The sequence below is a fragment of the Dasypus novemcinctus genome, chromosome X (genome assembly GCF_030445035.2).
Source record: "Dasypus novemcinctus isolate mDasNov1 chromosome X, mDasNov1.1.hap2, whole genome shotgun sequence".
Classification (NCBI taxonomy): Eukaryota; Metazoa; Chordata; class Mammalia; order Cingulata; family Dasypodidae; genus Dasypus; species Dasypus novemcinctus.
This window is the reverse complement of record NC_080704.1, coordinates 184,844,031-184,853,816: the sequence shown is the minus strand read 5'-3', so window position 1 is coordinate 184,853,816 and position 9,786 is coordinate 184,844,031. Positions and strand designations below refer to the sequence as shown.

The window sequence follows — 9,786 nt, the reverse complement described above, 5'->3', positions numbered from 1 at the left end:
ATATAAATCAAATTCACTTTTAAAAGTTCATAATGGACTCCACAAAACAGCATGCTGTCGGGAGTGTGCAACATAAAGGGAATGCCATCAGGCTAACTTATGCAATTGGCAAATGTAGTTATTTTGTAAGGTAAGGCAGAGATGTTAATGTTTATGTAATTAAAGTCCGAATAAACTTTTTCCTGCACAAACTGTTACAACTTTCTGCCCAAGCCCTCCAAAATTTGTGTTCTTGATATTGTTCATGGTATTCAAAACTATGCCATATATACATATTTTAGAATTCTTCTATTTCAGGTATCACCGCCTCCAGTTCATTGGGAAATGAGACAAATACTTTCTCAGAGCTTCTTGACCAGGTACCAGCATTCAGAATTTTTATGTTCACTAAGTCAGCTAGTAGAGCCACCTTATTATTTTGTGCATTTCCTTAAAAGCTTGGTTCAAATTTTCAGATACTTTTTTTCCTGCTGTTTAAAAGTTTATTTATGAGTTGCAAAGATATTTTTCTGCTAACCCATGTTTTTAGAATTTCCTGTTCCTCCATTCAATCTTGGCTGCCACAAATAGACAGAAGGGAGGAGGGCTTTCCTTTTCTTGCATCTTAAGTGAAATCTTAAGATACTTATGCCCTGAAACATTCTAGCAAACTTTTTTTACATAATCTGCTGGCATATGAATTTCTCTGACACTCTACCCTAGTCTCTTCAATTTCACTATCAGAAGAGATATTTAATATAAGACATCATGTCAAATGATGCTTGTGATATCCCATAAAAACATCTTTGTTTTGTACATATGTAAGCACCAAGAACACTTCTTTAAGCTTTGTTTCAATTTCTTCAGAGTTAGTTTTTTGCTTAATGGTGTGTTTATTAGTAACATGTTACAGTAATTGTCAAGCAGCTCAGGGAATTTTGATCCAAGTTGTTTTTTTTAACCCCACCCCTTTCTGTTTCAAAGGTAATTCAAGCTTAAATATGGTAGCATCATTAAAAACTGCTTTATGTGCCTTATCTCTTGCAGTAAAAAATCATGGAACATCTTGAAAAACTTCTTTTGCAAGTTTACTAAATCTATTAAATAATGTAAGCAATTGCTCAACTTATTTCTCAGAGTCTGTAGTGATAGCTTCAGCAGCTGCTACTGATATGGGCTATGGGTGGGGCCTGTGCATCTCTTCATGAATAACCTGGGTTGTGTGTATTAGACTATAAAAACTGCAGCCCCACCTTTCATAAACATGCCAATCACTCCAGTCCCAGGAAAGCCAATTAAGCAATGTAGGCTCTATAGACTTTGAATATTCAGGAAGGATGCAAACTAAATATGTTAATTCAAGCCTACATGGAATATGGGAAATATGTGTTAACTCAAGCTTATTGAGCACTCAAACAAAGCACTATTTGACCCTTCCTCTATATAAATGGAACTCGAAAATCTTATCTGGGGCTCGGGGTTTTCAACAAGAGTTCCTGAGCCTGGTCAGTCATTAATAAATTTTTCCTTCCCAAAATTATTACTGAGTCCTAGCCTTCCATAAGCAATTATTGAATCTCTGCTTCCACAACACTACAATATCAGTCAGGCGAACAATAATGATATGTTTTTCCAAGTCTTTCAACATTGTCTATCTTATTACAATCTATGTCCACTAATGAAAACATTAAATATAATTTTTCAGTTTCATTTTGCTTAATTATGCCCTGGCACTCTGCTAAGATAGCCGCTTTAAAGGATGTCACCAGGGCATTTACACTGCACTCTAAAAGCGCTTGAACAGAGTTACATTCATGTTGTATTTCTAAATATTGTAGTACTCATTTATCTTCTTTTAATTTAGCACCTGCATATTTCATATAATTCTGCACACCGTTTTGTTGCAAATATGAGGTAGTCTGTGTTCTATGAAGTATTTATGTTGAATCCAAGTATTCCTTCTCAAAATTGTCCTTATAAATTTGAAGCTTATCCTCAGAATTAGAACAAACGTTTACATAGGATTCTCTTACACCAATAACAAGCTGAGAATCAAAGGCTCGTTCTAATCTTTCAGCATGCACCAGTTTCATTGCCCTATCTTGGAGTCTGTTTTTTATTTTTGAAAGGATTGACTCATTCCATGAGCTTCCAAACAATACTGTCTTCCACATTTGACTTTTTATTGCTGCCCTGTTTACCCATTAAAGTAATCTCTAGTTGACAGAAAGGTTTCAGTAAAATATCACATCTTGTAGAGAAATTTTGCCACTCTAACAATATATGCTTTTAGCAAAGCAGTATCATTTTGATGGTTCAATACTCATGTCTGTGCTTGCTTAATAAACTTAAGAATATCTTATTTTAAAGCCTGATGAATTTTAGTTGGGCCTTTGTCATCTCAGAGACAGACTGCACACACATCCTAAAACAGATCAAACCATTGTTGTTTTGTAATAGATTCTTGGTGTAAAAGCTTCAAAGCAATAGAACACATGAATCCCATTTGTCTTCAAGTTGAAGAGAACCTTTATTCTTTTACAAATTAGATGTTGTCTTGTTCCTTCACTTTTACTTCCTATGTGATCTGTGGTGATGTCTCCTCTTTCATTACTGATGTCAGTAATTTGTGTCTTCTCTCTCTTTCTCAATTAAACTTGCAAAAGATTAACTGATTTTATTGATCCTTTTAAAGGATTAGCTTTGGGTTTATTGATTTTCCAATTATTTGTCTATTTTTATATTGGTCAGTGTCATCACTTATTATTATATCGTTCCTTTTATATTTGTTTTGGGTTTAATTAGCTATTTTTACTCTAGTCTTAAGGTGGGAGCTTAGATTGCTGATTTGAAACTTATATTCTTTTCTAATATAGTCATCTAATGCCATAAACGACCCACTGAGGACTGTATTATCTTCATTTCACAAAGATTAGTACGTTGTAAGCTTCATTTTAATTTAGTTAAAATATTCTTTTAAATCCCTTGAGATTTCTTCTTGACCTTTGGGGTATTTAGAAGTATGTGGTTTAATTTCTAAATATTTGGATCTTTCTAAAACTAATTTCTGGTTTTATTCTAGAACATACTCTGTATGATTTCTATGCTTTTAAGTTTGTTAAAGTTTGCTTAATACCCCCAAATATGGTCTATCTTGTTTAATGTTCCATAAGCACTTGAGAAATACATTTATTCTGCTGTTATTAGAAAGAGTGTTCTATAAATGTCAATTAGGTTAGGTTGATTGATAATTTTTATAGGTTGTTTATATCCTTACTGATTTTCTGTTTATTTTTTCTACCAAATACTAAGAAACGATTGTTGATGTCTCAATTTTAAGTGTGGATTTATTTTTCATTTCAGTTCTATCAGTTTTTTTTAATATGTTTTGAAGGTCTGTTGTTGGATGCATACATGTTTAAGATTGTTATGTCTTCTTGTAGAATAAACTCCTTTATACCTCTTCATACCTGATAATATTGCTTGTTCTGAATTCTTCTGTGGTAGGCAGAATAATGGCCCCCTAAAGGTGTCTAGTTCTACTTCCAAGAACCTGTTTATATGTTAGGTTACATTACAAAGGAGAATTACATTTGCCATTGAAATTAAATTTGCTAACCCTTTGAAATTGAGATGGGGAAATTATCCTGTATTTTCTGGGTGGGCCCAATGTAATCACAAGATTACTTTTAAGTAGAAGTGGAAGGCAAAATAGAGCGGTCCAAAGGGATGGCAGTTTGATAAGGACTGGTGTTGCTGGCTTTGAAGTTAGGGTAAGGGGACTACAAGCCATGGAACACGGAAACTAGAAAGGGCAAGGGGGCCATATCTCCACTAGAGCCTCTGGAAAGGAATACAATCCTGCTGACACTTTGATTTTATCCCAGTGAGACCAATATTTGACTTTTGACCTCCAGAACTGTAATATAATAAGTTTGTATTCTTTTAAACCATTAAATTTGTGGTCATTTGTTACAGCAACCACAGGAAACTAATAAATCTAGTTTGACTTAATATTAATGTAGCCACTCTGGCTGTCTTTATGTCAATATTTTCCATCTTTTTTCCAACCTTTTACTCTTTTTTCCCAAAAAGTCTTTTTTTCTTTTGTACAAATGAGCAATCAGGTTCACATGATGGTTTTTACAAAGAAGTGATCTTTATTAGAATTTGATTTAAGTTAATGGGTAAAGGTAGGTAATCTTTGGCTGCTCTTTAAAATTCATGCTACACGGGAAACGGAATTGGCCCAGTGTTTAGGGCGTCCGTCTACCACATGGGAGGTCCGCGGTTCAAACCCTGGACCTCCTTGACCCGTGTGCAGCTGGCCCATGTGCAGTGCTGATGTGCGCAAGGAGTGCCCTGCCACATAGGGGTGTCCCCCGCGTAGGGGAGCCCCATGCGCAAGGAGTGCACCCGTAAGGAGAGCCGCCCAGCGCGAAAGAAAGTGCAGCCTGCCCAGGAATGGCGCTGCCCACACTTCCCGTGCCGCTGATGACAACAGAAGCGGACAAAGAAACAAGACGCAGCAAATAGACACAGAGAACAGACAACCAGGGGAGGGGAGGAATTAAATAAATAAATAAATCTTTAAAAATAAATAAATAAATAAAATTCATGCTACATTTCTGTACAGTTTTTGTAAAATGAGTTATATTCCATATACCATTAAATTAACCCATTTAAAGTATATAATTAAATGTTTTTTAGTATATCCACATGGTTGTGCAGTCATCATAACTACCTAATTTTGGAATATTTTTAACCACCCCTATGAGAAACTCCATACCCTTTATTAGTCACTCCACATTCTTGATTTGTATTAAATAGACATGGTTGTATCTTTTTTTTTTTTAATTTTTTTTATTGACTTTGTAATAATATTACATTAAAAATATATATGTGAGGTCCCATTCAACCCCATCCCCCCACCCCCCCTCTCCCCCCCCAACAACACTCGTTCCCATCATCATGACACATCCATTGGATTTTGTAAGTACATCTTTGGGCACCTCTGCACCTCATATACATTGGTTCACATCATAGCCCATACTCTCCTCCATTCCATCCAGTGGGCCCTGTGAGGATTTACAATGTCCGGTGATTGCCTCTGAAGTACCATCCAGGGCAGCTCCATGTCCCAAAGACGCCTCCACCTCTCATCTCTTCCTGCCTTTCCCCATACCCTTCGTCCACTATGTCCACTTTTCCCATTCCAATGCCACCTCTTCTATGTGGACATTGGATTGGTTGTGTCCATTGCACCTCTATGTCAAGAGGAGGGTCAGATTCCACCTGGATGCTGGATGCAATCCTCCCATTTTCAGTTGTAATCACTCTAGGCTCCATGGTGTGGTGGTTGTCCTTCTTCAACTCCATCTTAGCTGAGTGTGGTAAGTGACATGGTTGTATCTTTTGCTACCTATATTTTTTAGTTATTTTCTTACTGGTTGCCTGGGACTTATAATTAACATCTTAATTTATTAGAATAGAGTTCAGATTAATGCTAATTTATTTTTGATAGTATACAAATACTTTGCTTCTATATAGCTTTGTTCCCTTTTCTCTCCTTTATGCTTTTATTGTCATATAAATTACACATTTATACGCTATGTGGCAATCAACACACATTTGTAATTATTGAGTTATGTGGTTGCCTTTTAAATCAGATAGAAAAAAAGGATTATAAGCAAAAAATACTTATATATTTTCATTTATATTTATCTATGTATGTACCCTCATCCGTGCTTTTTGTTTCTTCATGTGGAGTCAGGTTACTGTCTACTGTCCTTTTCATTTCAATCTGAAGGACTCTAATATTTCTTTTTTTTAAAAAGATTTTTATTTATTTATTTATTTCTCTCCCCTTCACCCCTCCCCCACCCAGTTGTCTGTTCTCTGTGTCTATTTGCCGCATCTTCTTTGTCCACTTCTGTTGTTGTAAGTGGCACAGGAATCTGTGTTTCTCTTTGTTGTGTTATCTTGTATCAGCTCTCCGTGTTTGTGGCACCATTCCTGGGCAGGCTGCACTTTCGCGCTGGACGGCTCTCCTTATGGGGCGCACTCCTTGCGCGTGGGGCTCCCCTATGCAGGGACACCCCTATGTGGCACGGCACTCCTTGCATGCATCAGCACTGCGCATGGGCCAGCTGCACACGGGTCAAGGAGGCCCGGGGTTTGAACCATGGACCTCCCATGTGGTAGACGGATGTCCTATCCACTGGGCCAAGTCTGCCGCCTCTAATATTTCTTGTAGGGCAGTTCTGCTAGCAAAGACCTCATTTTTTTGTTTATCTGGGAAAGTCTTAATTTATTCTTTATTTTTTCTTGATTATTATGACATTTATTTAATATTTTATTCATTCCAAAATTGCAGCCCATAGTTGTGGACCAATTTGTGGGTATATGTATTTTGTTTTAATTTTTTTCAAATTTTATTTGAAATTCAAAAATAATGAAGGGAAGTGGACTTGGCCCAGTGGTTAGGGCATCTGTCTACCACATGGGAGGTCCGTGGTTAAAACCCCGGGCCTCCTTGACCCATGTGGAGCTGGCCCGTGTGCAGTGCTAATGCGCACAAGGAGTGCCGTGCCACACAGGGGTGTCTCAGCATAGGGGAGCCCCACGCGCAAGGAATGCGCCCTATAAGGAGAGCCACCCAGTGCAAAAGAAAGTGCAGCCTGCCCAGGAATGGTGCCGCACACACGGAGAGCTGACACAACAAGATGACACAACAAAAAAAAAGAAGCACAGATTCCCATGCCTCTGACAACAACAGAAGCGGACAAAGAAGAACACCCAGCAAAATAGACACAGAGAACAGACAACTGGGTGGGGGTGATAAAAAATAAATAAATAAATGAAAGAACAGAAAAGCCCAGTTCAACAAGTTATGGAAATATTACTCCTAAAAACTTCTTCCCAGGTACTTTTTATCTCACTTAATTCCAACTACTAACTCAATTGCTCCTCTAGTGTTCAGAAAGATACACAGATGAACACAGATTAATTAAATGTCTTAGTCAAGGTCTCTTTATTAATGAAAAAAATTTTATTAATCAGGGTTCTTTTGGGAAACAGAATCAACAGGAGATATCTGTAAAAAGTATGAGATTTCTAAGATTCTCTCAAGTGTCTATGGGGATGCACAAGTCTAGGTTCCACAGGCAGGCTGCAAACCAGGGGCCATGATTAAAGTCCAATGAAGGTCCTTGATGGCTTTCCAGGAGAAGTTGTCTATCCAAAGATGAGCTGGGAAATTTTCTCTAAATAATAGAATCACTTCCCCTTTTAAGGCATTCAACTGATTAGATAAAACATCACTCACTGCGGATGGCAATCTCCCAGGTTAATTGCAGATGTAATCAGTCATCTATGCAGTGAAATCACTGTTAAGTGAAGTCCATAAATATCCTCATATTACAATTAGCTCAGTGCTTGCTTGACCAAAAACTGGGCACAATTACCTGGCCAAGTTTACACATTAACCGAACCATCACAAAAATGAAGAGAAAAAATGCTTATTCATATTCATATCTCACAAAATCAAACCCCATATTCGTTTTTGATCTTTAACATTAATATAGAACCTTCTTTGCTTTTGCTATAAAAACATTATACTGTTGTTAACCATAGTCTATAAATTACACTATTTATATTGTTCCCATGTATCACTTACATGACTTTACTGTGACCACATTCTTAACACCTTGTAGTAGAAGAACATTCCTGTATTTATATTATTAACCAGAATCCTCATCTACCACCAAAATCATTGTTATGCATTCTCTATATTATTCTTCATTTATAATGGTTAGTTTTTCTGGATATGGTATAAAATTTTATAGTCTTTTTTCCCAGCACTTTGAATATGTCATTCTACTGCCTTCTGGCCTCCATGGGGTTTTTTTTTTGTTTGTTTTTTTTTGTTTTTTTTTTTTATTTTTCAAACATATTAATTTATTCTGGCAGAAATACATATAAACACAAAGGGAATACGTAATTGCCACACAAATAAGTACAAATTTACACACGTAAGCTTGTGCCTGGGTTTCTCAACGTTGGCACTGTTACACTTGGGGCCAGATAATTCTTTGTTTCCATCGTTTCTTATGAGAAATCAGCTGTTAATATTACTGAGGATTCCTTGTACTTACTACTTTCTTACTACTTTCAAGATTTTTAAGTCTTTCAACAGTTGGATTAAGGTGTATTTACTTGTGGATCTCTTGGATTGTATCCTACCTGGATTTCATTGAGCTTCTTGGATATGTATATTATTGTTTTTCATCAAATTTGGAAAGTTTTCAGCCATTATTTCTTCATATATTTTTTTTTGGTGTTTTCTCTCTTCTCTCTTTCTGAGACTCTCATGTGCATTTGCTACACTTGATGGCGCCACCCTCCCCCAGGTATATGAGTCCCTGTTCGTTTTCTTTATTTATTTATCTTGTTCAAATTTTTCTTATGATTCTGCAAAATAATTAACAAGTCTACAAAACATGGTACATTCAGAGAAGTCTAGATCCTTCTCTGTCCCCTCACTCCCTCTTTAGATAACAATTTACATTGTTTTTAAAAAAATCAATTTCAGTGTTACATATTAATAAAGCATACGAATCTGTTCATTTTCTACATTTTTTTTGTCTGCAGACTTGATAGTCTCAATTGATCTATTTTCTTCTGTTTACTCAAATTTACTGCTGAGTCCCATCTAGTGACATTTTCATTTCACTTATTGTACTTTTCAACTCCAGAATTTCTATTTTTTTTTCTCTCTCTCTCCATATATAATTTCTATTTTTATTGATATTCTCGATTTAGGGAAATGTCATTTTCATAGTTTCCTTTAGTTCTTTAGACATGATTTCCTTTAGTTCTTTGAATATACTTAGTTGATTTAAATTTCAATCATACAGGCTCATAAGCTCATAGTCATCAGTATCAAGGGCCCATCATTGTACCGTCCTTCTTCACTGGTCTTTGTCTTTGCACTTGGGAGATTGTTGCTGTTCCACTGGGGAATGTGACAGAGCTCCCTTGGCTATGAACTCAGCACTACCTCAGTTGTTGTGTGATACTCTACCTTCTATGACAATACCCAATTAATATCTGAACATTTTTATATACCCTATATACATTCCTTGAGGAACTCCCAACATGTGTCACCATCAATGATACCCCACTCTGGTGCTCCTCCCCTGCCATGGTTGAACCCTCTGTGATCCAAAACTTCTTCAAAAATGAAGTGTAATATATTGCCAAATTCAATTGGTAGGAAAATGAAATAGTAATGATAGGTTTAAAGTTTAGAAACAGAATACATACTAATTTGAAAAACTAAGATAAAACATAAATTGGGTTATTAAAAATGAAAAATATCATAAAACTTTGTTTTTGACATTTTGCCATTCATCACTAGAATAAATGTTGCCCTATATGTACAGTGGCAAGGCAATCTCTTCCATTCCTTCCTCAATTTTACATCCTTTTTAAAATTTTTTTAAATTTTATCTTCAAAAGAGTTTTAGATCACAGTCAAGTCACATGTACAATATAGGGGACACCCAGATACTCAACATCAAGCCCTTTTCCGCCTTCCCCAGCAATAGTCTTTTTATAGGTGGATGATATATTTGCTAGAGCTGATGTACAGATATTGAAACATAGGTATTAACAATGGTTCCAGTTTGGTTTACATTATGGGTTATATTTTAGACTGTACACTTTTCTAAAATTTTAGTTACATTATGGTGTACATTTTAGAACACACTTCTACAAATTTTGGGTGAAATTTAACATGTCCTA

The 9,786-nt window shown here is 36.1% G+C and overlaps 1 pseudogene; it reads right to left on the bottom strand.

Moving 5' to 3' along the window:
• Positions 1–277: 277 nt before the first annotated feature.
• LOC101435911 (cullin-5-like) overlaps positions 278–9,786 on the bottom strand; it is a 30,791-nt pseudogene continuing 21,282 nt past the window's right edge.